The sequence below is a fragment of the Cherax quadricarinatus genome, unplaced genomic scaffold (genome assembly GCF_038502225.1).
Source record: "Cherax quadricarinatus isolate ZL_2023a unplaced genomic scaffold, ASM3850222v1 Contig204, whole genome shotgun sequence".
NCBI classification, from domain to species: Eukaryota; Metazoa; Arthropoda; class Malacostraca; order Decapoda; family Parastacidae; genus Cherax; species Cherax quadricarinatus.
The window spans coordinates 224,340-246,098 of NW_027195230.1; the positions used below are offsets into that span (position 1 = coordinate 224,340).

A 21,759-nucleotide genomic window follows, 5' to 3' on the forward strand; every position below is an offset into this window, starting at 1 on the left:
GGAACTAGTTACCGCCCTCCTACCCAGGACCAGTTCTTAGAAGACTTTTCCAGAGTCTTGTCCGGAGTTGAAAACAATTGCGAGACAATAATACTGGGCGACTTCAATATCTGTTTTCAGCAGCAAAATAACGGGCTATGCAAAAGGTATAAGCAAATTCTAGGATTAAAGTTACACTCAACTAATTTTTTTTTTATTTATAACATACAATACATTAACAAAAGCATACAGCATGAGAGCATCGACAGACAATATAAATTCATAAGAACATAAGAAAGGAGGAACACTGCAGCAGGCCTGTTGGCCCATACTAGGCAGGTCCTTTACAATTCATCCCACTAACAAACATTTGACCAACCCAATTTTCAATGCCACCCAAGAAACAAGCTCCTGCCACCCAAGAAACAAGCTCCTAACTTATAAGTGCTAGGGTTATGGACACTCCCGAGCTTCAGAACCTTGCATTTCTATACACTGCAATATGCAGTAATATGTCATGCAGCTGATAGGTGAATACTGCCATATACATAATTCATTACTACAAAATATAACTATTCAAGTAATACAAAATAAAGAATCCTCTTACTCCTTCCCGACTGCTAATTTCAATATCCACACACAATAATTACATGCCGCAAAAATGCAAGCAGTATAACCCCCCTCCCCCCCCTATTTACCCCAGCTCACCAAAATGTAAGCATTTCACCATACTAAATTAAACTTAAGAACATATTAAATTGAAAACAATAACAACTCTACAGTAGTGAAAACGCCAGCTGCTGTCCTAATATTATTTATATATACATATGTATATATATATATATATATATATATATAATATATATATATATATATATACATTAGAAACTGAATTAGTTTACAATGGGAGTCAAATCCTATCTTTATTGCTGTCCCATGCAGCATTCTACTTTTATACGCTACTACGATAGCCTTCAGCAGAAGGCATTAATTAACAATATTAAATAACTACTAAGAACGCATGAACTCAGCACTCCCATGCACATCCCAATTACACACAATCGTTCTCTCTTGCACTTATCACTCACCCACGCACATGCACACAATCACATAATCACCAGTGGTGTCTAACAGCGGCAGCGGCAACAGGAACCTTGTCCTCTATTTTTACTTCTACCTGAGGTTCCCAGCAGCCCAGTGATGACCTAATCAAGACCCGCATAACACTAACATATGTGGATACCCAGAATGATATAAAGCAACTGCAGAAATCACCCAAAAGTTCACAAATTACCAACAAATAGGACTCATACTACACCTCCTACCCCGCTGCCACTGAAGTGATACTCCACTACATTCACCCATCACCCATCGCCTACAATTCACCCGAAGCCACAGCCAATGGACAAGGGTCAGAACAATAAAAGAAGATCCAGTAACCAGCTAAGGACTCCTAACATCAAAGGTGAGAGCAGCAATAACACGAGGAAAACTTGTGGTACTGCCAGCCAGGACACAACCCTCATCACCCACCGGCACCACCACAACACATGACAGACAACAACAAACATGACCGCCGCTACAGTCCAAGATAACTCCTTCCCAGTATTTGATGTCAAGAAGATCACCGACCCAGAAATAGCTAAACTCCTTATGATTCAGAACCAAACGATCACCAAACTAACTCGAGAAATGCAGGAACTAAAGGCTAGCAATGCAGATTACCTCAACAAGATCACTGCTCTAGAACATAAACTAGACACTCTAGAACAACAAAGCAACACCCACACCCAGTCCCTAGACACCATCAACACACTTAAAGACCAAGTCACCCTACTTACTACCAACATTACAGAGGAAAGATCAAGAGTGGACCAACAACTTGCCACTGTCATAACCAACTTCCAAGACCATAATGACCAACAGCAGCTAACTGACGCTGTTGTAGTTAACAGCAAACATCTCCCAGCCACAGTCACCCAAGAGACCTGCATGGAGACCACCCTACAGCTTATCAAGGACCACCTTCGCCTTAACATACGTAGTGACGACCTAAAGGATTGCAAACTGATGGGCTACCAAGCAGGTAAAAAAAACAGTGCTGTTAAAATTCCAAACTAGCCTACAAAGAAACAACCTACTAAAAACATCTATTTCTATGAAAACTGATGTTTACGTCAATGAGTGCCTTACCAAAACAAGACAAAACCTTCTTTATCGGCTAAGAAAATTACGCTATGCCCAAAAAATCCACCAGTGCTTTGTGAGGGATGGAAAAATCGCAGTTAGGAAACAGCCCACTGGGAAGAGATACTTCATCTCTACAGAACACGACCTTAAAACATTCCTAAGTGAGGCTGGACTAACAGAATCAGAGTAAAGTGCAGATAATACCCATAGTTCACCGTTAGTGTTATATTGTCATAAATTTGTGCCCCCCTAAAATTCTAATACCCCAACTACTTTTGATTGTCATTGTTGTATTCAACGACCATTCTACCTCATAGTCTTAATTGTGTTTAATATCTACAGAATCTATCTCCTTTTTTACAACTTACCACATCACTGTTCCATCTTATTTTATTATAAACTAACCATAACTTGTCTTCAATAATTCTACCTCACTTTAAAAAATACTCAATTGCCCAATTTTATTCTAAATCCCTATTATTGCCCAATTTTACTTTAAACTATATTGATCAAACTTATTGTAAACTTCTTTTATTGACCATTTTTATTCCATACTTTTTTAAACTAGTATTTTCAACTACAACTTTTATATTATCCTGTCTACCATCTTACTAGCATATTATAACCAAGTCATTGCCATTTTTATTTTTATCATTTTTTTTTTATTATTCTTTTGCTACCATAATTTTTGTATTTTATCCTGTCAATTTAAATCTAATTATACACTAATTCTTGTAAATAACTTATATAAGACCTTAGTGCAATTACAATTGAGAGTCTTGTGCCTTTATTATATTATTAGATTAATCACAGTTTTACTCTAGGTCATTCTAGCTCAATACATAGTCAATACCAAATTCACTATACTAGACCATAGTGCAATTACTAGTGAGAGACTGGTGCTATTTGTAATTTGTATTTTTATATTATTAGACTAAACCTAGTTATACTATAGCTCTTTCTAGCTCAATACATAGTCAATACCAAATTCACTATATTAGACCATAGTGCAATTACTAGTGAGAGACGGGTGCTATTTTTAATTTGTATTTTTATATTAGATTAAACCTATTGTACTATAGCTCATTCTAGCTCAAAACATAGACTCCACAAAAGTCATTATTAGACCTTAGTGCAATTACAAGTGAGAGTCTTGTTCTATTTTTAATTTGTATTTTTATATTACTAGTTTATACCTAGTTGTACTTTAGTTCATTCCAGCACAACACATAGACAACATCAACTTCATTATGTGTAGTAGTGACTATACTCTACATGACCAAAATACTCTAGCTATATACTTGTCCAAACTTCCTACCACTACAGATATCAGTACTAGAACTCAACACACAACTCAGGATATAAATAACCATAATTTAAACCTAGAAGATGATTGATCACGTTGACCCTGATCTAAACCTCCATAATCTGACACCCAATCAAAACCTATTGGAAAGTAACTGCCTTTATTACACAGCATCACAAGCCAGCACTATCCTAAACAATGCTAAAAGTCTATCAGTACTTAACTACAACATCAGGTCCTTAAGCAAACACTATGATGACCTCTTAGCACTCCTTGAATCACTAAAGACACCCTTCTCCTGCATTATTCTTACTGAGACCTGGCTTAAGCAGGACACAATAGATATCTACCCTCTACCAGGATACACAGCAATTCACAACTGCAGACCAAACCAAGTTGGGGGTGGTATTGCAATCTATTACTCTAACCAATTATCTTGTCTTAGCACCACTTGCTTTAGTGATGAATATGGGGAATACATTATTGCTAATTTTACTGTAAAAAACCTTAAGACGCCTATAACAATCGGTGCCATTTACCGGATACCTCACACAAACATCCCAAATTTCAGTGAGAAATTAAAGTCACTAATAACAAACAGACAAATGAATAAGCACCACCTTCTCTTAGCTGGAGACTTCAACATCAACCTTGGCTTACTAGATGATCAGCCTGTAACTGACTTCATCAACAATATGAACAACACACTTCTCATACCAACAATAACTAAACCAACCAGGCTCACTGAGACAAGTGCAACCATAATAGACCACATATGGACCAATATACTAGCCTCCCTTAAATCAGGGATAATCACAGATAGCACTACAGACCACTACCCTACCTTCCTCCTGACAAACATTAGTAAACCACCACGTGAATACAACAAAGTCTCATTTAGACTCCATGACGAGGCCTCAGTAAGGAAGTTCACAGCTGACCTAGAGACTGTTGACTGGCCTACAGAATTCTCCAAGGCCAATGGTATTGATGACTGGACAGACATTTTTCTTAACAAATTACTTAGACTATACAACAAACATTGTCCTATAAAAACAAAACAGATCACAAACAAACGGCTTGGTTGCCCATGGCTAACCAGCACCATTCTGAAATCCATTGACAAGAAACACCAATATGAAAAGCAATATAGACAGGGCTTAATACACAAAGATATTCTTAAACACTATTCATCAGCTCTCACCAAAGTAATAAAGAAAGCCAAACAACTATACTACTCCAGTAGATTCACAGACACTAGAGGAGATATAAAAAAGACCTGGAAAACACACACTCAGATTCTAGGGACCCACAAACTGAGAAAAACCAAGAATATTGTCCTAACTAAACCTAATGAAACACCACTACATCCCACTGACACAGCTAACAAGATAAACGACTTCTTCTCAACCATAGGATCTAATCTCGCCAGTAAAATCCCACATACCAATGCCCATGCCGGGGACTACCTAGATGGGAATTTCCCTAATTCCTTCTATCTTGCACCAACTGAGCCCATGGAAGTCACCGAGATTATAAAGTCACTTAAAAATAACTCAGGGAATCTGTCTCATGTCCCACCATTACTGTACAAGCGAGCGGCCCATGTCCTTTCGCATGCTATTTCATTACTTTTTAACAAGTCACTAGAGACTAGCACCTTCCCGAAACTACTCAAGATGGCAAGGGTTACACCAATACATAAAGGTGGTGACCCTACAGACTTAAACAACTATAGGCCAATATCTAACTTACCATTGCTATCCAAAATCTTTGAGAAACTCGTGCACAGGAGACTGTATTCATTTATAACGGCTCAAAACATACTCAACCCCTGCCAATTTGGATTCAGGAAAAATAAAAGTACTAATGATGCAATCATAAAAATGCTAGATCTGCTGTACACAGCATTGGAAAATAAGGAATATCCACTAGGAATTTTTATTGACCTAAGAAAAGCTTTTGACACAGTAGACCACGACATCCTACTCCACAAACTTGATCATTACGGTATAAGAGGCCGTGCACTTGCTTATTTCAAATCTTACATTACTAATAGGTATCAGTATGTCACCATTAAAGACACAGCATCAGCAACACGGCCAATTGATACTGGAGTTCCGCAGGGAAGTGTCCTTGGTCCCCTGCTCTTCCTCATATACATCAATGACCTTCCAAACGTATCCCAACACCTGAAACCCATTCTCTTTGCTGACGACACGACTTGTCATCTCTCACCCTAATCTTGCCACCCTCAACACCATTGTGAATGAGGAGCTGATCAAAATATCGACTTGGATGACAGCCAATCAACTTACGCTTAACACTGACAAAACCTACTATATTATGTTTGGTAGCAGAGCAGGAGATGCACAAATTAACATTAAGATTGACAACACGCTAATTACCAGAAATAATGGGGGCAAATTCCTAGGCTTATACCTTGACAACAACCTGAATTTCAGCACCCATATCCAGCATATAACCAAAAAAGTATCCAAAACGGTTGGGATCCTCTCCAAGATACGATACTACGTGCCGCAAAATGCCCTTCTCACACTATACCACTCGCTTATTTATCCATACCTCACCTATGCTATTTGTGCTTGGGGATCAACTGCAGCAACACACCTAAAGCCAATAATAACCCAACAAAAAGCTGCAGTAAGAATAATCACTAAATCCCATCCCTGGCAACACACCCCCCCCACTCTTCATAGACCTAAACTTACTCCCTGTTCAGTACATCCACACTTACTACTGTGCAATCTACATCTACAGGGCCTTAAACTCTAATATCAACCTTGACCTAAAACGCTTTCTTGATAGTTGTGACAGAACCCACAGGCATAACACCAGACACAAACATCTCTACGACATTCCCCGTGTCCGACTAAACCTTTACAAAAATTCAATGTATGTCAAAGGCCCTAAAATCTGGAATACCCTACCTGAGAACTCTAGAACTGCAGACACATTCATCACCTTCAAAACTACCATTAGAAAACATCTTATCTCCCTGATACACCCCGTCAACTAACTACACGAATACCACCTGGTGGTTCACACTTACACTCACTCACTCATTTGACCATAAACAGAAATATTAATCTCAATCTTAAAATAATGAATCCTGTGATACTCCAATACTGAAACTATGTACTGTGCCAAAACAAAAGCATTCACATTGCTAAACTCACAAACTAGTATTTAGTCACTTAGCCATAATACCAACTTACCTCATAATTTGTAATATTTTACAATTAAGAATAAAACTAAGTCTGCCCGAAATGCCTAGCCATGCTAAGCGTTCTAGTGGTACACTCTGTAATCACTATTTTACAACATGTAAACCACACAATAACCAAATTTCTGTAAAGTCAACATTGTAATCCTTATAGAGAATAAACTTTGAATTTGAAAACCAACATCTTTCGTTTGGCAAGCCCATTTGGTCCCCCCCCCTTTTTTTATCTAATGCTTTACACAACAATCTAAACCCACTTCCCCCCCCCTCACAACTCTAGCAACTCCCCAACAGTTATGGACCTGTAACCCTCAGTGAAAGCTCTCTCCCATCTCCTCCCATAAATTTCCTGATTCCTATTCATTGTCCTACAAAAAATCCTCACTAAAACTCGTTTCCTCGTCTCCCCATTATCCACCCCTCTCATTCCCCACGATATGTACACGAAATCCACCACGATATAAGCTACTCCCCGTGCCACATTCTCCCCCACCCCCCCCTATATCAAGACTCAGCGCTCTCAACACTGACACCCCAGTTCCTCCTATCCTCTTGACCACTTTCCCCAGCCATTCCCTCACACTCCCCAAATAATCGCAAAAGTATACCACGTGATAGGCTGTTTCCAACTCCCCACATAACCCACACCAACCCTCCTCTACCACACGTCTGTTTCTGAGGACTGATCCAGTAGGCAGAATCCTGTGTAAAAATTTAAACATGATCTCTCGCACCCTGGGCCCTAGCTTTAGTTTACCGAACAGACTCCATATAGCACCCCATGCATACATCGGGAACAGCCCCTCAACTGGGGCCGTCTCCTCTACCCTCAATATTCGATATAAATCCCTCACCTTTAATTTGTCTGGCTCGCGCGCCCACAAAAGTGCCCTCAACAAAATCTCTCACTCCCTCCATTCCCCACCCACATACATTCCCCTCAAAATATCATGTAACCTTTGCATGCATGTCCCCCTCTGTCCCCCTAATCTTTTCCACTCCCACCTGACGAAAATGCATTTCACCCTCCTTCCCAGGTCCAACAAACCTATACCTCCCTTCCTCACCGGCAAAGTCACCACCTCCCTCTTCATCCATTCACATCCTGAGCCCCATAAGAACCTAAAAACACTTCTAAGGATACGAGTAATCTCAGCCCTCAGCAATGGAAAAACTGCTGCTACATACCATACCTTACTGTACAGCAATACGTTAATAACAATCGCCCATTGCAACAGTGTCAAGTGATAAGTCCGTAACATCCCCAACCGATGTTCTACGCGTTCCACCATTCTCAACGAATTCGCCTCCCTAGCCTCCATTATGGTCGCTCTATATGAAATGCCACATATTAATAACTGCCCTTCCTGCCTTCTCACCACATCACAGTCCCAATCAACTCTGTCTCTCCACTCCCCTAGTCCCATGATCTTTGTTTTCTCAACGTTTACAGTCATGCCTGTCGCCCCTCCAAACATGCCAACCACCCCTCCCAACTCTCAATCTTGTTCCCTTCCGGACTAGGAGTGTCGTGTCATCCACGTAACCTACCACATGATGCCTAATCAAGCCTTCCCTCGACCCCTCCCCGCCACACACACTGGTCTCAACCAACCTATAAAATGGATCTTGCACACATGCAAATAATAACTGTGATAGCGGGCAACCCTGCCTCAAGCCCCTATCCATGTTCACCACACCTCCCACACGTCCATTGATCTGAATTCTCGCTTTTGCCCCTTTATACAACGTTTCAACCCACCCCACAATCTCGTCCCCAAAACCTTGTTTGCTAAGGATCTGTCTTAAACCCTCCCTTTCCACCTGATCATAAGCACCCTGCCAATCAATCGCCACCATACCCCCTCCTTCCTGCGTCCCCTCAAAACTCTCAACAAACCCCTTTAGAATTCTGTGCCCCATGACCATCGACCGTCCTGGCAACCCTAGTTGACCTTTTGAAACTACACGTCCCACTACACATTTTAACCTATTCCCCAAAATCTTCGCGAACAATTTATAGTCCGCACACATGAGAGTAATCGCCCTGTAATCCTTAAGTGTACTCTGCCCCTTACCCTTGGGCACAAGCACTACGACCCCTGTACTTTGCTTCTCGCCCAATTCTCCCCCATCTTTCATTCTATTGAACGGCGTTACTAAAAAACCCCTTAACAGATCCCAATGTTTTAAGTAAAATTCACTTGGTAGTCCATCAATACCTGGTGCTTTGCCTCTGCACATGTCTACAAGCACTCTCCATATCTCCCCCTCTTCAATCTCACCACCCAAAGCTTCCCTGTCCTTTCTCCCCAGAGCTACGGGCTCTACAGCACACACCCCATCAAGATCCTCCCTATTAACTCCTTTACTTTTCCAATAATGCCCATACCACGCATCCGCGAACATACTCATCACCTCCGTTGTTTTTAACACCTGCCCCTCCCTAAACCCTTTCACCTCAGTGTGCACTTCCAAATCTGCTATTGTGGTCGCTGTCCTCCTCTGCTGTTGTCTCCTCAACACACATGCCGATGGCTTGTCCCCCCAAAGCACTTCCTCCACACCCGCCTGCACCCGCACCGCATGAAATCTCTCCTCCTGCACCTCTCTTATCCTGCTCTTCAGATCATCTATTGCCTCTGTTTGAAATACCCCTCCCACTACTCCTTGCTCATGATAGTATCCTATTCTACTTTCCAAATAATTTGTTAATCCATACTTCAGTCGATTTATACGCTTCCCCTCACCCACGTAAAACCTACGAATCCTCTCCTTGGCCACACTGTCCCACCAACGTACAACATTATCAACCCTTTTTGCCTCCTCACTTAGCTTCCTCCACAGCGAAGCAAACCCCTCCTCCACTTCCTCATCCTCAAGGAGTCGCGTGTTTAATTTCCAGTAGCTTTCAAACCGTTTCACTAACGAGTCCCATGCTACCCCCACCACCACTGCCCTGTGATCTGAATAAATTGCTTCTATAGTGTTAAAAGACTCCACTGAAACCCCTTGCGTTATATAGATCCTATCCAGTCTAGCTGCGTATTCCCTCCTTACATAGGTATGTTGCACTTCACCTATTCCACCCCAAAATGCATCTCGTACCCCAATATCTCTACACAGGTCTCGCAACACGTTTGAAAAATATCCCGCCCCCGCTGGCATCACATCAAATCTCCGTATTATACAATTCCAATCTCCCCCAATCAATGCAACCCTGGGCAGCACTCTCAAGAAATACACCAGATCATCCCTTACAAATGCCGATTTTACCCTCGCATCGTTCTCCGCCGGAGCATACACTCCAACAAAGGACACGCGTTCACGCATCCACCACCCGTCCACTCATTATTCTTCCCTCGCCCCCCCCCCTCAAACCTTTGCAAAACAAACGGGCTTGCCTCACGAATTAAAACACCTACTCCACCTTTTAAACGTGTTGTTGGAGTTACAAAAGCCCTATATCCATCCACCTCCAGCAATTTTCCTATTTTCAAGTTATGCTCTTGTATAAAGGCAACATCTACCTTGTAACGATACAGCAGTCCTCGCAACCATACACACTTACCACTCTTACATAAACCATTAACATTAATTGTCATACACCTTAGGCCTGCTTACGTTTTCCACCCACTTTTCCCCACCACATTTTTCCGCTGTCCAGTAGCCTCATACACACCGTCCTTGGCACTCACCCCATCCCCTCCACTCCTAACCCCTTGCTGGCATTTCTTTTTCTCTGTGCCTCTACACACACCTTCAATCCCCGCCTTTTTCCCTGGTCTTTGTGCTGGAGTGAGGACGTCATCCGAGTCAGACGTGACAGCTGCCCGCTTCCTCGACACTTCCTCTTCCGCCATGCTAGTCTCCTGACCTTCCTCATTGTGCACCTCCACCTCTATCACCTCATTCCCCTTCTCACTACTTGGCCAAGCCGACATTACATTCCTATCTTCAGACCCGCATGCTTCCCCTTGTCCCTGTACCTGGTCTCCCGTCGTTACCTCTGTCAAGGCTTCCTCCGATTTAGGGAACATCTCCTGCAAAACTGTCTCAAGCACTACGTCAATTTCTACGTCATTAGGTACGTCCTTGTCCGCCTCGTGCATCACATCCTCTGCAGACGCACTCAATTGCTGCACTGCACCCTCATGCTCCACCTCACGTTACATTTCCTCCACTTCCTCACTCCACAACCGACCACGCCTACGTCCATCCTGGCGGTTCTGATCTGTCACTGTAGGTCCTTGCCTCGTAATGTCACTCCTTGGTATTCCCTGGCCAGTCCTCCGCCGCACACATTCAGCCGCTATGTGATCATAACCATCACACAGTCTACAAGTTCTACGTTGGCCAGCGTAAGTTACGAGTATTTGTGTCCTAAATTCCTCTAAGAACACATACGAAGGTATAGGTTGCCTCAGAGTCATCTTTAGGGTAAAACTACCTTCTGGATAACCCACATAAGCCCCTGCCATCCACTTGCCTTGTTGAGCTACGTGTACAGTTCCAAACTTCCCGAACACACTACGTAGGTCAGCTTCATTTGCCTCGAAAGGCACATTACGTAACTTTACATACGTAAATTGACTCGAAACATCGACCATCTTTACCAGGATGCCCTCGTTAACCTCGATAGCAACATCCTGATATTGAGCAAGTAGATCCTCATACACGTGTGATGACAGCAGTTTCACGAACATTCGGTAGTTTCCATTTAAGGCTACACCGTAAAGGTCGCAATCCTCAATCCCATATGTCTCTCAAATAATCAGAGGCAACAACGTCAACGCCGAATCTTGATTAATTGTACCTCTCAGTAATTCTATGCCGACAGTGTTAATTCTGCGTCGCACCCCAACCACCATTGTGACAGCCTGGCTAGCACTTGCACCTGTCAGAGAGGAGTAGTAAACGTCCACCCTCACCGGCAGCTGGGCGAGGAATCCACTCAACTAATTAATACTCCAACCCGGATCACAGTTCTCAGCCACCCTAATTGACCACATACTTTGTAACCGCTCTGAGAACATTAGTCAGTCAGGCGTCATTACCACAGGTCTTAGTGATCATTTCATCATTTACTGCACCAGGAAAATCACTAGGGATAGGATAGGCCTACACAGGACAATAAAAATGAGGTCAACTAGAAACTACAGTAAAGAAACACTGGTAAATAGGCTACACAATTGTGACTGGACAGAGATAACAAGTTGCACGGACGTAAACGATGCCTGGGAAAAATTCAAAACAATGTTCACTACCATCCTTGATGATAATGCACCAGTTAAAGAGGTTAGGATTAAACGAAGAACTGAACCCTGGATGAATACTGAGATATTAGATAATATGAAATTCAGAGACCAGCTGCTAAAAAGATTTAAAGCAAACAGACAGGATATTGCAGCACTAAATGAATTCCAAAGGGTGAGGAACAGAGTACAGAGACTTATAAAAGGAGCAAAGGCAAAGCACTACTGCTCAAAAATTGAAGAGTATAAGCATAACCCCAGAAAGCTCTGGCAACAACTAAAACAGTTGGGGTATAGCCATAAGCCAGTAGATAGGTCTAACATAGTACTCACTATCGATAATGAGGTATGCCACGAAACAAAACTACTACTAGTGAGTTCATTACCTTTGTAACTTGTGAGTTCATTACCTTGTACCTAGTTCAGCCATCAAAACTTTGGAGCCCGGTCCCTGGACCCATTGTGTACCTCTGTAATCTGTAAATACCTTTGTAACTTGTCATGATTGTGACTAGACCTACCTGGAGTTCATTACCTTTGTAAATTGTGAGTTCATTACCTTTGTAAATTGTGAATTCATTACCTCTATAACTTGCTCAGCTGTCAAAACTTTGAGGCCCAGTCCCTGGACCCATTATGTACCTCTGTAATCTTTTGACTACCGCCCACAGGATGGGTATGGAGTGCATAATAAACATATTAAACTAAACCACGAAACATCTAAGGTGGCAAATTGCTTTAATTCCTACTACACATCTGTTGCATCAACACTAGTAAGTAAACTACCAGCTGCATCAATTACCTTTAACACAGACTCTGATAAGTTTCAAACATACTATACCAATAAAGGGGTAACCCCAAACAGTTGTCAACTAGTAAGTGTATCTCATGACTTTATTCAAAAAGAACTAAGCAGGTTAAACCCAACTAAGAGCACAGGCCCTGATAACATCCTGTCTAAGTTCCTAAAAGATGGTGTTTCTGAACTGTCAATCCCTATTGCTCACATTATAAATCTATCAATCACCACTAATACCGTACCGGAGGGGTTCAAGGAGGCCAGAGTTACTCCTATCTTCAAGAAAAATAGTAGGTCTGATGTAAGCAACTATAGGCCTGTTAGTATACTCAGTATAATACCTAAAATTCTAGAGAGGGCGGTGTATTCTCAAGTAGTTAAGTACCTTAATGACAACAACATTCTCCATAGCTATCAATCGGGCTTTAGAAGATCCTACTCAACCGACACCTCCCTTATTAATCTGATGGATTACCTGGAGAGAGTTTCGGGGGTCAACGCCCCCGCGGCCCGGTCTGTGACCAGGCCTCCTGGTGGATCAGCGCCTGATCAACCAGGCTGTTGCTGCTGGCTGCACGCAAACCAACGTACGAGCCACAGCCCTGAGAACTGAAATGTCAAAGGGGAACCTCATAGGTATGGTAACCTTAGACCTGCAAAAGGCCTTCGATACTGTTAGATTTAGATTTTGCCACCGAAGTGGCTAGTTTATTGTGCACCCCATATCCATCCTGTGGACGGTAGCGCGAGAGCATGTGGATACACAAAAGGCCTAGGAACTAGGCCCCAAAGGGTTAACAGGAATACATATGGATTTATATCTACATATCTATAGTTCACTTATCTGTTACAAGCAAATTTAGGAAATTTGCTTAGTATATCTGGTATCTTATTTTCATTAATAAGATATCTTGACATGTCAAATGGGTTATTATACTGTCTGTCTCTGTATTCCTCAATAAGTGGACAATTAACCCTTTCAGGGTCCAAGGCCCAAATCTGGAGTCACGCACCAGTGTCCAAGAATTTAAAAAAAAAAAATTTGTTATTTTTTCTTATGAAATCGTAGAGAATCTTTTTGTGAAGGTAATAAAACAAAAAGTACGAAATTTGGTGGAAAATTGACGAAATTATGTTCTCGCGAATTTTGATGTGTCAGCGATATTTACGAATCGGTGATTTTGCCGACTTTGACTCCCATTTTAGGCCAATTACATTATTCCAGTCAATCAAATTCTTAGCTATTTCACTAGTATTACTTCTATTCTATCGATTGAGCACAAGAAATCGCCAAGTCAACTGTTTCAACTACAAAATAAAGTGATCGGAAATTGTTAATTTGGCCAATTTAACACAAAGTTCAAAATATTCCAATTTCAAAATAGGGTCCAGAATGAACAATGTAGGCATTCCTGGCACTAAACTAACATTTCCTCTGTTCATTAGTTATGTTTTGAGGCTTTACAAATAAATTCCATTTTGATTTTTTATTCACATAATGAATTTTTATTCACACCAAAAAATAGAAGATTTACTGTTATGCAATACTGTAATAATTGTATAAATATCATCACCATATTTGTGAATGTATATTAGACCCACCAGCTGACGTGTATTAGACGTGTGAGGTCGTTTGTTTACTCTTGAATATCGGCAAAAATTTAACATTTCTGCTACTTTGAGCTCAGTTTCAAGCCATTTCCAGTGCTAAAACCAATCAAAATAATCTCTATTTCTGTAATATGTCTTCCATTCTATCAAATGAGACCAAGAAATCGCAAATACAACTATAAAAAACATACGATAAAACGCTGCAAAGTTGCTGTTTTAATCGAAAAATCATGATTTCATTTTTTTTCTCTCATTATACACAGTGTGCTGCAGGATCTGTTTTATGTGGTGCACACATACCACATAGATGTATTCTCTCATATCTAGGCCCAAATGTACCACTCACAGTTTATCAGAGTGAGCTGAGCTCATGGCGTAGATCTACGGTTTGGACCCTGAACGTAAAGCCGTAGATCTACGGGACGGACCCTGAAAGGGTTAAGCACATAGTGTTCAAGAGAGTGACCATATGCCTGATCACATAATTTACATTTAGTTTGATCATCATCTGTGTGTCTCCCAAACTGCCAGAAGTACTTGTAACCAAGCCTAAGCCTGGCCACTACAACATCAGTCAGTCTGTTCACATTGCAAGTTGCTCCATAAACATACTTATCTACGTTCATGTTATCATAGTGGGTTATAGATCTACTCAGGCTTCTAACTGCATTCCTATAACAATCATCTTCATTATTTACTTCTCTCCTAATATTATTCCTAATGCTAGACACAGTTATACCAAAGTTATATTCTACGTTCTCCTTCTGGATACTCTTCTTGGCTAACATATCAACTTTATCATGAAGGAGTAATCCAATGTGTGATGGGATCCATAGCAATTGTACATTAATTCCTTTGTCCCTAATTTTTGAGTATCTATACCTGGCTTCCCCAATGAGCATGTTGTTGGAGTCATTATATGAGCCAAGAGCCTTCAATGATGACATAGAATCAGTAATGATGATAGGGTCAAGCTCAGTGTCATAGGTTAGCTTTAGCGCCATTAGGATTGCAAACAATTCAGTTTGCAGTGTAGACGCCCAGTTGTTAATTCTTATGCCTAACTCAACAAATTTATTATCGTTCTTAACTAGGGAGGTGGCAACAAGAGCAGATGCAGCCCTGCCAGAAGACTCCTGTTTAGATCCATCAGTGTATATAACTTGTGATAACTTATTACTACCAGCTAGGCGAAAAATTTCTTCTTGAGCAGTTGCTCTAACAAGAGATTTAAGGAAGGGATTACTAGCAATGAGCTTCTTGGGAGGGACTTGTAGGTATGTGATATTAAATGAACACATCTTCCATGGAGGGGTGAAATGCTCTTGTTGCCTACAGTGATACAGTTCATGCAGGTTATAAAACTTAATGCAATTGCACGTTTTCACAATCCATTTAGATCTGTGTGTATTTACCTCTAGACACTTGGTAAGATTCACTGTGACAGTGTCTGGTTCGTTTCTCAACATTCTAATACCGAGTACAGTGTTAATTTCAACAATCCTATCACTGATACTAGAAATATCAAGCTCCTTCCTCATGTTAAGAACTTTTGTAGATCTGGGACAGCCAAGAATAGTCCTGAGAGCTTCATTTTGCATTAACTCCAAGGGTCGGAGGGAACTTTCTCTAGCTAATATCAACATGGGAGCAGCATAATCAATTAAGGACCTAACATAGGCTATGTACATCATTCTCACGATTCTCACATTAGCACCATAGTTGGGATTGTAGCCAGCAACAGCTTTGAGAGCTTCGATACTGTCAACCACAATATATTATGTAATAAACTTCAAGCTATCGGTATAGGTTCTGTAGACTGGTTTAAGTCCTACCTTAGCAACAGGAGACAAATAGTCAAAATCAACAAAACAGAATCAGAACCCCTGCCGATAACATGTGGAGTTCCCCAAGGTAGTATTCTAGGTCCCTTATTATTCTTATGTTATGTCAATGATATGCCTATCAGTGTCAAGTGCAAACTCCTCCTGTATGCAGATGACAGTGCTCTGTTAGTGTCAGGTAAAGACCCACAAGATATTGCTAATGTTTTAACACTGGAACTGGAGTCCTGCAGCAAATGGTTAGTAGACAACAAACTATCATTACACCTAGGGAAAACTGAAGCCATTCTCTTTGGCACGAAACATAAACTGAGAAGGGTAAATAATTTTAATGTTCAATGTAATGGGGAGCCCATCACTTTGGTTTCATCAGTAAAATATTTGGGAATCCCCTTTGACCCATGCATGACAGGAGAATTGATAGGGAACAGTGTAGTAAAGAAAGCGAATGCCAGACTGAAGTTCCTATATAGACAAGCACAGTGTCTACCTACTGAGGCTCGCAGGACCCTATGTCTAGCCCTTATACAATGCCATATGGATTACGCTTGCTCTTCTTGGTACTCTGCCTTGACAAAAAAACTGAAAGATAGACTGCAAATCACCCAGAACAAAATCGTAAGATTCATCCTGGGGCTGGGACAAAGAGAACATGTAGGCCAGGATGAATTACAGCAGTTGGATATGCTGAATGTTGAAGACAGAGTAAAACAACTGAAGCTAAATCATGTTTATAAAATTGCTCACAAACAATGTCCAGAATATCTTGCTGTCAATTTTGTCAAGGTTGGGAACCAAAGCAATCATAGTACTAGGGGGAGAGAGCACAACTTTGTAGTACCCACAGTCATTGGACAGGCTTCAAACACCTTTTATTGTACAGCAATAAAGGAATGGAACAGACTGCCCGCACATGTCAAAGCCAGTCATAGTATGAACCAGTTCAAGAAGAGTGCCAAAAGGTGTCTGATGAATGTAGCTACAGAAAGGGAGGGGAATGATTTTCTATTTTTTAGCTAACATACGTGTAAATTTTACCATATTCCTAGTAATGACCCTCGTATTGTAGATAGTCTTAATGACCTTGGTGTAGTAGATAGTCTTTTTAGTATGATAATAAGATGTTATCTTCATTGTAGAATAATAAGAAAATATTATAACCTTCATATTATAATAATAAGGTAAAAGGACCCCAATGGAAATAAGTCACTGTCTGACTTTTTTGGGTTATCCTAGGTTCTCTACACATATGCTGCTATGTATGATAATTCTATGTAACTGTATTTGTGTATACCTGAATAAACGTACTTACTTACTTACTTGAAGACAGTCAGGGGCCTGTTCGTAATCCCACTTGTGTGTGTTTACAAGCCTCAAATTTTTTATTTGAAATCATTAGATCAAATTAGTCAGTCTAAATGCTTGATTTATGAATGAGAATTTATTGGTATTTGAATTTTTTTTTAATGATCGCCTTATAGTGTTCAGCATAAACCTATATTTGAATTAAAATGACATTTATCTTCTAAGACCCAAAGACTGTAGCACTGGAGTGCAGAGTCGGGGACATCTGCAGTAGTACAGTGGACCCCCGGTTAACGATTTTAATCCGTGCAAGAGGGGTAATTGTTATGCGAAATAATCGTTATGTGAATGAATTTTCCCCATAAGAAATAATGGAAATAAAATTAATCCGCGCAAGACACCCAAAAGTATGAAAAAAAAATTTTTTTACCACATGAAATGTTAATTTTAATACACACAAACTGAAAAAGGCATGCACACTTACATGACACTTACTTTTATTGAAGATCTGGTGATGATTGATGGGATGGGAGGAGGGGAGAGCATTATCTTCTTACTGTTTAGAAGGGGAATCCCCTTCCATTAGGACTTGAGGTAGCAAGTCCTTTTCTGGGGTTACTTCCCTTCTTCTTTTAATGCCACTAGGGCCAGCTTCAGAGTCACTGGACTTCTTTCGCACAAGATATCTGTCCATAGTGGCCTGTACCTCTCGTTCCTTTATGACTTGCCTAAAGTGTTTCACAACATTGTCAGTGTAATAATCACCAGCACGGCTTGCAATAGCTGTGTGAGGGTGATTTTCATTCATGAAGGTTTGCACTTCAAGCCACTTTGCACAGATTTCCTTAATCTTTGTAGTAGGCAACTTCTTCAATTTCTCTCTCCCCTCCTCTGAACCAGTTTCCCCAGGTCTGGCCTCTTGCTCTTGAAGTTGATCTATCAGCTCATCAGTGGTTAGTTCTTCATTGTCCTCCTCCACCAACTCTTCCACATCCTCCCCACTAACCTCCAACCCCAAGGACTTTCCCAATGCCACAATGGATTCCTCAACTGGCATAATCATCTCAGGGTTAGCCTCAAACCCTTCAAAATCCCTTTTGTCTACACATTCTGGCCACAGTTTCTTCCAAGCAGAGTTCAAGGTCCTCTTAGTCACTTCCTCCCAACCCCTACCTATAAGGTTTACACAATTGAGGATATTAAAGTGATCTCTCCAAAACTCTCTTAGAGTCAGTTGAGTTTCTGAGGTCACTACAAAGCACCTTTCAAACAGAGCTTTTGTGTACAGTTTCTTGAAGTTGGAAATAACCTGCTGGTCCATGGGCTGCAGGAGAGGAGTGGTATTAGGAGGCAAAAACTTCACCTTAATGAAGCTCATGTCCCCATAAAGTCGCTCTGCCACGTCTGTAGGATGACCAGGGGCATTGTCTAACACCAGGAGGCACTTAAGTTCTAATTTCTTTTCAGTTAGGTAATCTTTCACATTGGGGGCAAATGCATGGTGTAACCAGTTATAGAAAAATTCCCTAGTGACCCATGCCTTACTGTTTGCCCTCCACAGCACACACAAATTATCCTTGAGGACATTCTTTTGCCTGAACGCTCTGGGAGTTTCAGAGTGATACACTAATAAAGGCTTCACTTTGCAATCACCAGTAGCATTGGCACACATGAGAAGAGTAAGCCTGTCTTTCATAGGCTTATGTCCTGGGAGTGCCTTTTCCTCCTGAGTAATGTAGGTCCTGCTTGGCATTTTCTTCCAGAACAGGCCTGTTTCATCACAATTAAACACTTGTTCAGGTTTCAGTCCTTCAGTTTCTATGTACTCCTTGAATTCCTGCACATATTTTTCAGCCGCTTTGTGGTCCGAACTGGCAGCCTCACCATGCCTTATCACACTATGGATGCCACTACGCTTCTTAAATCTCTCAAACCAACCTTTGCTGGCCTTAAATTCACTCACATCATCACTAGTTGCAGGCATTTTTTTAATTAAATCCTCATGCAACTTCCTAGCCTTTTCACATATGATCGCTTGAGAGACGCTATCTCCTGCTATCTGTTTTTCATTTATCCACACCAATAAGAGTCTCTCAACATCTTCCATCACTTGCGATCTTTGTTTCGAAAACACAGTTAAACCTTTGGCAAGAACAGCTTCCTTGATTGTCTTTCTGGTGCCCACAATAGTAGCGATGGTTGATTGGGGTTTCTTGTACAGCTTGACTAGGTCGGCTATACGCACTCCACTTTCATACTTATCAATGATCTCTTTCTTCATTTCTATAGTAATTCTCACCCTTATTGGTGTAGGGTTGGCACTAGAAGCTTTCTTGGGGCCCATGGTCATTTATTTTCCAGAAACAGCACCGAAAACACTGTAATAATACGAAATATTCCGAGTGTATGCTTGGATGTTACCGCGGAGGCTGGCTGGTAAACAATGGCACGGGCGGCACATGTGAGGCTGGCTGAGGGCGCACATTGGACGCGTCTCGGACGAAAATCGGTGAGCGGGTTTTTAATCGGTATGCGCGGCAAAAATTTTGCGATTAAAGTAAGCGGTATGCGAAATAATCGCTATGTGATGCCATCGTTATGCGGGGGTCCACTGTATAGGAGGAGCTTCATAGTGGCAAGCTGGTTGAAAGAAAGGATTAAGGGGTTAGTGGTTATTATGATTTGATGTGTTGCTGAGTGTGAGCAAGGCAACATTTACGAAGTGATTCAGGAAAAGCAGTTATCTGAGTCCTGGAAGTGTGAATTACAGTGCCTGCACTCTGAAGGATGTATGAGGATAATACAGTTTAGAGGGTCATCTGAGGTGTACTGTTAGCATGCTTCTTGCAAGACAGTAATATTAAGTGATGTTGAAAATGTTTAGCTTCATGGCCATCCCACCTCAGTGGGAGATGGGTTGTGTGTTAAAATAAAAGTCGTGAGGTTTATTGGAAATTTTGGTTTGCTTAAGCCTGGCCTGTCAGGCACCCCAGAGTTAAGCTCATGTTATGAGTTGTCAGATTAGGGCCCTACCCCAATATTTGTGTTATACAGTATTGTAGAAGCATAGGGACTGAGTTGGATATGGGAATCTATAAAATGACCTAAAATCATTATTAACTTAAAAGTTGCTGTGCAAACAATTACCCATTCCAGTGGCAGACAACACACACCCCCAAAACTTGAACTTGTTTAATAAACAAAATATGCACTCATACTACTGTGCCTACAGTATATAGGACATTCGTTTTCAATATAAACCTTACTCTGAAACTTTTCATTTTAATAGGTGCAATAAGACACAAAAGAGCTGACATCACCCCCCATGTCCAACTCAACCTGTGTGAAAATTCAATGGTCATAAATGGCCTTAAGATCTGGAACTCTGAAGCATTGAAAGGTTCCCTATCTGCCACCCATTTCAAAGCTGTTAAAAAACACCATCTCCTTAGCATAATTGAGACAGCAATCTGTTATGTCTAACAAAACCAACTTTCATCCAGTTCTGTCCCTGTTCTTCCTTCAACACCCATACATAATTGGTAACATATATTGTCCTATTTAATTATATTGTAATCTAAAGTAGCTTACTGTATCTTCAACATTTCTATATTCAGTCACTATAAAAATGAGGATCTGTGAATTAGTACTTCGAAATATGTCTCTTTTGTGATAGACTATTTGTCATTAGGTGTCTGATTGTAGTTAATTGCATAAGAATTCTTATTGAATAATATATATATTAATTAATATGGCTTACAATTAGCTGGTCAAAATGCATTACATAACTTAAGAAATCGTAATGACACGATTGCAAATAAACCATACCCCCGGCCGGGATTGAACCCGCGGTTCAATGTTGACAGCAGTGAAGGGACTTGAGCTAGAGTTCGTCACGGCCACGCTAGCTGGAGATTCGTCTGTAAAAACTTGCATTTGTGGTCACAGAGGTGCCTGTGCTAACTTTCCTATGGTGTAGAAATATACCTAGTTGGATGAATCTTATTGTGGCTAGCTGGTCTAGTGGCTAACGCGACGGGCTGGAGTTTTGAGACTCTATGACCGCGGGTTCAATCCCGGCCGGGGGTATGGTTTGCATTACATAATTTGTGGCCATCTTTTGTGCCTACGTTTATATTAATTCATGTAAATTACAGTACATGGTTTAAAGGTGGCCTGGTGGCTAAAGCTTCACACACGAAGGGCCCGGGTTCGATTCCCGG

General features: G+C 41.1%; 1 long non-coding RNA gene across 1 annotated transcript in view; it reads left to right on the forward strand.

The window, feature by feature from the left end:
• LOC138851255 (uncharacterized) overlaps positions 1–21,759 on the forward strand; it is a 40,050-nt gene that overhangs the window by 16,978 nt on the left and 1,313 nt on the right. The window lies entirely within an intron of this gene.